Source organism: Capra hircus, chromosome 17 (assembly GCF_001704415.2).
Source record: "Capra hircus breed San Clemente chromosome 17, ASM170441v1, whole genome shotgun sequence".
NCBI lineage: Eukaryota > Metazoa > Chordata > Mammalia > Artiodactyla > Bovidae > Capra > Capra hircus.
Window position 1 is genome coordinate 7515726 of NC_030824.1, and position 8371 is coordinate 7524096.

The window sequence follows — 8371 nt, forward strand, 5'->3', positions numbered from 1 at the left end:
AGGTGATTTGCATTTGTAGCCTTGCCCTTCTCGTTTTGCCTGGTGTGGCATTCTCACTCCGAGCCGCGCCTAGAAACCACCCCCGAATGCCTCCCCCAACCCCCAGCTCTTCTGATTTAACACATCTCGAAGGGCTCAATCCTGAGTGGTCTTCACAAGTTCCCAGGTGATTTTAATGTGCAGCTAGGGCTGACGTCACTGAACTAGATGTTGCTTAAAGTCATCCCTGCCAAGAGCTCACCTCTACCTGGGCCCCCATTTCGCTCTGCCAGCCACTTGCCCCTTGACCTCTACTCTCAAGGCTGCGGGCTCCCCATCGGGAAGATGGAAATAATAGTAACGCCCACCTTATAGAGTTCCATGAAGATTGAATGAGAAAACGCACGTACACCCTTGGCACAGTGCCTAGCACATTGTAAGCACTCAGAAAACACTCACTATTATGATTAGTATAATTGCTGGCTGCAGCACGTGGCACACAGAACTTCCCCAACCAGGGATCAAACCTGCACCTTCCACAGTCGAAGCTAGGAGTCTTAACCACTGGACCGCCAATGCACCGTATTATAACTGTCCTGAACTGAGAAACAAGGGTGTCTCTCAGGGTCCAGAATTTCTGAATGGTGCACAGAGCTAATTAGAAGCGCCCAGTCCTGTTGATTCAAACCCCCTAGGTGGATACCGCCAGGATTGCTGTTTGGGAAACACAAGAGAATGACAACTGGCTTTCCAGCCTCCTGGCTTCCTCCTCAAAGACGCGGTGGCACAGCCCCGCACCCTGTCCGCCAGCCCGAGGACAGCAGTTTCTCAAGTCAGCATCTGGAGCAGCTCCCAGCCTCTGCAGCCGGTTTAACACCCACCCTCACAGCCTGAAGTTCTCAGGAAATTTCCCCACTCTGGCAGAGGTCTCGCCTTGGGAGACGGGCAGCAGACACTGTGATCCCTGCTGACAGAGGAGCTGCTGCCATTGCCCTCTGTTCTTCCTGTCAGTGAGGATCGTCTTCTCTCTGAGACTGGCTCCAGTGGACCACTGGCAGCCCGTCGAGTTAGGCAGCGCTGGCCACCGCCCTGCCCGGCTGAGTGGCCTTGGCCCCGCCCCTTTGCCTCTCAAGGTCCCTCTTTTCATCCTTGTTCTCTGGCCAAAGCTTTTTCTTTTTTAAAAAAAGAAAGCTAGCACACACCCCCTTCTGCAGCGCTGCCTGCCTTTCCAGCTCATTTTGGACAACTCCTGGGCTGTCTCTTAGCACCTACTTTGTGCCAGGCTCAATCATCAGCTTAGGTGAGGAAGGTGCGCCCCAGAGGGGCACAGCAACATGCTTATGATACGCTTTCATCGCCAATGCCCAGAGCATAGGCACATTTCCTCCTAATTGTCTCCCAAATGTCCAGAATCCTGTCCAGGACCATGCATCTGACTGTTACAGCCCTGAATTCTCTCTTGAGCTAGCACCGCTGTCCTGCACACACACAGACACACACACACACAGACACACACAGACACACACACAGACACACACACACACACACACACACACACACACACACCCCTTTTCTCTTCATTACGTGCCTTACCTGGCCGGCCATCCTGCAGAACGTCCCATCTTCTGCACTGGTCATTGCGAGTTACACCCCTCCCTGTGGCTCTGTCAGCTCCCCAAGTGGCCAGAAGCAGCCATCCCTAGCACCTGCTCCGTGCCTACCACTTGAGGTGACTTCTCCCTGTGAATCCCCTCAGGGAGAGGAGACAGGGAGGTTCTCATCCATTGATGAGTAAACTGAGGCCCAGGAGAGGGAAATGAGTTGCCTGAGGTCCCGAGGCAAGCAAGCGGCAGAGTGGAAGTTGAACCCAGGTCTGCGTGAGCCCCGAGCCCTGCTCTTAGCTGCTGTGGTGGACTGTTTCTCGGGAGGTGACCCTCCCCAAGTCCCCCTCCAGTCCCTGCTCCGCTGTCATGAGTTGTCACACCTGCCCCAGAAACGCCGGTTCAGCCCACCCCGCCAGCCCCCTTGGCCCTCGGTGCTGCACACACACCTTGGACCCCCCACCCCCCAACCCGTGGTCCTGCCAACACTGCCTCCTGGGCCACCCCCACCTCCCTCCAAGCAGCGGGAAGGGATGGGGAGGCCCAAACGCATGCATTCGCCCACCCTCGTGGGCTCACCGAGGGGGCAGCTGCCTAATCACACACACAGGGGAAGAGACGGGAACTGGGCCTCTTTGGCAGGCTGCTCTGCCAAACCCCCCGGCACGGGAGATTAACTGGGTCTGTTCTCGCCCAGTGTTTTAAATCTGATAGGGAAAACATCCATTTCAACGCATTTGCATAGTGCATTGGCTGAGGAGGTGTCCCCCCACGGATGGTTTCCTGGGATGAGGGCATCCTCCCTGCCCAGAGAGAATGGAGAGAGAATGGGGCTGCCCTCCTCCCCATGGCTGCCCAGGGCTGTCAGCGGAGTCTGGCCCCTGAGCTCCTGGACGCTATTCATCCAGCAGATATCAAATGTGCACCTGCACGTGCCAAGGGGGCTTCCCAGGTGGCTCAGTGGAAAGAACCCGCCTGCCAGACACAGGATTGATCCCTGGGTCGGGAAGATCCCCTGGAGAAGGAAAGGGCAACCCACTCCAGCATTCTTACCTGGAGAATCCCATGGACAGAGGAGCCTGACAGCTACAGTCCATGGGGTCGCAAAAGATTCAGACACGACTGAGCACGCACACACGTACGCACGTACATACACGTGCCAAGAACTTGGCAGAGCCCCGGGGAAGCTGGGTGATCAATACGGGCTGCTCCTCTTGTCGGCAGGCTGGTCTGTGGCTCTGGATACTTTCACGTTCATTCTCTCCACCTGTATCCGTGAGGCATAAGAAGCCTATGAGGAAAGTAGGGTGAGCCCCACTTTACAGATGAAGAAACTGAGGCCCCCAGAGGGAGTCCCTGCTCCGAGCCATGAAGTCAACAAGTGCAGAAGCTCGGCCTTGAGATGGGTCTCTAGACACCAAGGACCGTAATCTTCCTAAGATGTTCTGACTGTGAAGAGAAAACCAAAAGGCAGCTTACTGTGTGAACTGAGGCAGTTTCTTGCCTTCTCTGGGCCTGAGTTTTCCCATCCATAGAAATCACAGGGCTCGTTCACTCTGCCAGGAGCTTGCCCTCATGCCCTGGTTTCATCTTCCCAGTGATTACCGTTTTGTGGTCTCTGAGCTCAGACAGGTCTGGCCTTGTTCTGTGGCCGGATCACCTCCAGCTGTGGGGCTTGCAGTGGCCACGTCACCTGTCTGGCATCCGATTCCTCATCTGTAAAGTGGGGATGCTAGGTCACACACTTGGCCTGGAGCCTGGTACCCGGAGTGAGCATCCAAGATGCATCAGCTCTTGTTGTTATTAGAGGTGGGGAAACTGAGGCTCAGAGAGGTGACGGGACAGCTCTGAGGTTGCCGAGCTGGGACTGGGAACCGGCAGCGTCTGACTCCAAAGCCTGGGGTTTCTTCCACTTTCCTTGCCTGGCATGGCTGGGTTTTGCCGATGGGACATCCTGCCCCAGGAGAGAGCAGGATCCCCTGACATCTTTAGGGGGCTCGGAGCAGAGCCTGCTCCCAGGAGGGGTGATGGGACAGCACACAGATGCCGGCGTCTTCACTGCTTTGCTGGGAAGCAGGGACAGGGAAGGAAGGGGGGCAGAATCAGGACCCCCATCTCCTCACCTGCCGCATGTGGCTGAGAAGAGCGCTACCCACGTCCTGGGAGATTTCTGAAATGCTGTGTGACTTAACCCTGTGGCTTTCCCTCTCTGGGCTTTGGTGGAGTATTTCTAAGGATATTATTTTCAGTCCCATGAAAAGTGCCCCAGGGTCTTCCACGTGCCCCTCAGCCCCACTCTGAGGAACCCTACCCACCCAGGGGTCTCAAGTTCACAGCGTCCAGGGGCCAGCCAGGCGACACCAACCAGCCAGGCCCCGAGGAGGGTGCAGCACCCCCACCCCAAAGCTCCAGACAGTTGTTGCCCTGCGGGGTGGTCGGTCCACAGCCACCCAACCTTTCTATTTAGTTTTTAAAGAGAATTCAGAAATCTGGAAATTTTAGAGGGTATAATAATAAAATAATAAAGACTGTAAATCAATTTTTAAAACCCCCAAGGGTCAAATCCGACTCTTCTGCAGCTGGAAAACTGCCCGGGGTTGAGACCTCTTTCAGAGCCCGTCCCCCCAGCTCCGCTGCGCTCCGGAGAGTGAGCTGGGGAGCGGGGGCCCACCTGTGGGCGGGCACCCCGCCCCCGCGGAATCTGATTACCCCCGGGCGCCCCCTCGAATGGCAGACTGGCGGGTGGCGGGGGCGGGCGGGGGCGCCAGAGGTTGGGCTGAGAGCGCTTCCCCATCAGGCACAGATGGTATTTTTTTTTTTTTTATCAGTGTCAGCATTGGCTTCTTTCTGCTCTGATGAATAGATTCTAAAGAGGCAGTGACATTATTCGAGATAACAGAGGGAACAGAAAAAGGGTCAGCGATGGAGAGAAAATGGCAGAGCCAGCAGATAAAGGGGAGGCCGGAGGGGGCGGGGTACCGCGGCTGGGGCGCTGCCCCCCGCCCCCGCCGCCGCGATGCCCTCCAAGCCCGGCTTCCTGCGGCGGCGGGGGCTGCGGTGCCGCCCGGCCCGGGCAGGGGAGGCCCCCGGCAGCTGCGCGCGCCGCTCCCTCCCAGCATCGCGGCCGCCCATTCCGCCTTTTCAATTCGATTCAATTAGGCCTCCCCGCTCGGAAGCTTGTCTCCTCTGATATCCAGTTTAACTGACAGGGGATTAGAGCTGTTTGTAATACACACACACACTCTCCGCGGCTAAACCACAGGCAGGGCCCAGGGACCCGGGTTATTTATGGAGCCTGCAGCACTGTTCTTCATGACCTGCTGCCTTTGGAGGGGGGCGTGGGGGGATAGGGGCCTGCTACCCTGCCACACTCCCCATGCGCCCCTCACCCCCTCTCCGGGCCTGGGCAGGGGAGCACAAGAGCCCAGGGGGAACTGAGTTTAAATCCCAGCTCTGCCACTTGCAAGCCTCAGTTTAGTCATCTGGCAAATGGGAGCCAAGTGACTCCATCGTCTTCATGAACCTGGGGGGCGGGGAGGGACGACCTGCAGGGACAGGTGTAGGCCATTTATTCCAGTACCTGTGCGTTCCCTTGGCATGCCTGCGTGCATGCTCAGTCATGCTCAGTCGTGTCTGACTCAGTGACCCCGTGGGCTAGCCCACAGGCTCCACCATTCATGGGATCATCCCGGCAAAGATATGGAGTGGGTTGCCATTTCCTACTCCAGGGGATCTTCCCAACCCAGGGATCGAACCCAGGTCTCCTTTACCCCCTGCAACTGCAGGCGGATTCTTTACCACTGTGAGCCACCTGGGAAGCCCACCTCCCTTGGCATATCACTCAACAAATAGGACTTTTTTTTTTTTTTGGCTACAGGCTCTTAGTTTCTCAGCCAGGGATCTAACCTGTGCCCCCTGTGGTGGAGGCGCAGAGTCTTAACCACTGGACTGCCAGAGAAGTCCCAACAAATATGATGGAGGGAAGGACGGCTCTGTGCCAGGTGCTGGTCTGCATCGCTGAGGACGTAAGGCCCTGGGCCTGGCTTCAGGAAGCTTACATTCCAGAGCAAGACTTGGAAATGAACGAGGACTCCCGGTGCGACATGGGGAGCACCAGACAGGTGAGATGGAGAATGGGGATGATGATGGGGATGGAGTGAGTCCCACTGCAGGGCCTCTGCCTCTGCTGTGCCCTCTGGCTGGAACGACCCCCCACCCCCACCCCATGTCTCCCTTTGTTTTCTCTCCAAACTGCCATCACTTGCCGTTACATCACCAGAGTCGATTGCCATCTCCCGGGGCAATTGCCAGCTCTCCAAGGGCAGTCACCTTAGCTGTCTTCTCAACTGCCACCTCCTCCCCAAGTTAGCACAGTGCCTGATAGGAGTGAAGGGTGAATGAATGGGGACTTCCCTGGTGATCCGGTGCCTAAGACGTCATACTCCCTAGCAGGGGGCCCAGGTTCGATCTCTGGTCAGGGAGCTAGATCCCACATCCTGCAGCTGAAAATCCCATGTGTCACAAGGAAGATCAGAGAGCTGTGTGCCACAGCTAAGCTCCAGCACAGTCAGAAAAAAGTGTCAGCAGGGCCACGCTCCCTCTGAGACTCTAGGTTGAGACTCCTTGCCTCTTCCAGTTTCTGGGGGTGGCCGGCAGTCCTTGGCATTCCTGGGCATTCCCTGGTGGTGTGGCGGTCAAGACTCTGCTTTCCAGTACAGGGAGCACGGGCTCAATCCCTGGCTGGGGAACTGAGACCCCCACATGCCACGCCATGTGGCCACAAAACCCCAAAAATCACTCTGCAGAGCGCACGACATTTCCTCTTCTCATGAGGGCACCGGTCACACTGGATTCGGGCCCACCCTCTTGACCTCCTCTTACTTGATGACACCTGCAAAGACCCCATTTGCAAATAAGGTCTCATCTTCAGAGGTACCAGGGGTCAGGACTTCATCTATCTGGTGGTGAGGGGGATGCAACTGAACTCATGATATGCTTCAGGGCAGTGGTCTTCCCAGTTTCTTTCTGCATCTGCGGTCACTGGCACAGAGCCTGGTGTGACGTCGTAGCCTGCAGGGGAGTCGTGGGGCGAACCCAAGAGCGAACGGAGTCCAGACTCCAGCCTCTCCTCCATAACTGACCCCAGCTCCTCTGGCAACCGCAGCCTCCCCAGCGCGAACGGCCCCCTGGGCCGGGCAGGTCTCCGGGGGCGGCCTCTCCCGGGAAGCAGTCGATGTCAGCAGATGCCTATCAACGTTCCTTCCCCAGCAGTCTCAGCTGTCAGAGGAAGTGAAACAGTCATTGCTTAGCTTTGCGTTTGAGATTTTATTGACAGTTTCATTGTCATCCAAAAAAAAGAAAAAAACCTCCTTTTCTCCGGTTGCGTTTTCATCAGCAGAGCCTGGGGGCAGAAGGGGAGGCAGGGCTGGTTCCCCAAAACTGGTTTTGGCAGGCGGTGGGCTCTGGTTCCGCTGGGCTGGGGACAGCAGTGGCAGATTTCCGTTGTGTGATCTGTCTTGCCTGGGCTTCAGGCCTGCGTGGCATCCCTCATCCAGGCGGCAAGAGGGAAGGAGAGGGAGGCGCCCTGAGGGCCTCTGGAAATAGCCACAGTGGCCAAATGGGTAGCCCAGACCCCACGGCAGGTCCTTGCGCCCTCCTCCAGTCCTACCCAATGGGCATTTGGTGGCCTCAGTGGTGGGTGAGAGCCCAAGCTATGCAATCAAGCCCACTGGGATGTGATTCTCAGCCCAGCCTTGCACTCCAGGGCAAGTCCTTCACCCTGCAAAGGCTCAACAGCCCCGTCTGTCCAATGGGGTAGTAACATGCGGCCTCAGTGTCCAAGGCATCATCTGAGCCAAGTGCCCCTTATCCCAGTCAGTTCTCACAAGAACCCTGAGAGCTGGTGCTGTCAGGAGCCTCACCATCATGATGTGGGACTGAGGCTCAGAGAGGGGAAGCCTGGCCGTGCCTCCACGGCTGGGACGTGTTGGAGGCTGTGTCTGAACCCAGGCCAAGGTGCCAAGCCTGACTGGACCTCCTCTTCGGGTCAGTGGGAGGGTGCGGGCGTCAAAGTGTCATGATGCTTGCACACTGGGAAAGCCGGCTGCCATTACCGTGGTTATTTGCGTAGGGTGGAACTGGGCCCATCAGCAGCCACTCTGCCCCCAGGACTCTCTGGACGTTGCTGGGAGGCATTGGCCACATGGAAAGGTGAGCTCAGGGCACAGAGCGAACTCAGAGGCTGAGGGTCCGATCAAGGGGTCCTGTTCTCCTCCATGCCACGGTTCCTCTGCGCTCCCCTTTCCTGGCCCCCAGCAGGGCTCCAGGCAGGGCTGTTAGTTACCTGGTGGGCAAGGGCAAGGTCAGTTGGCCACAGCATCAGCCTGAGACCTTGAAAGGCTGCTTCCCCAAGTCCATGCCTCACAGATGGGTGACAAGGGCTGGACAGCCGCCCCTGCTCAGGACCACCCAGTGAGGCAGGTGGACGCCCTAGTTAAAACACAGCCTGGGGTCCATGAGTTTCTGGTGTGGCCACCTGCTGGCAAGCAAAAGCTGCCGAATGTCACTGAGTCTACATTTCATCCTCTGTAGGATGAGATACAGAGAAGGCAATGGCACCCCACTCCAGTACTCTTGCCTGGAAAATCCCATGGACGGAGGAGCCTGGTGGGCTGCAGTCCATGGGGTCGCTAGGAGTCGGACATGACTGAGCGACTTCACTTTCACTTTTCGCTTTCATGCATTGGAGAAGGAAATGGCAACGCACTCCAGTGTTCTTGCCTGGAGCATCC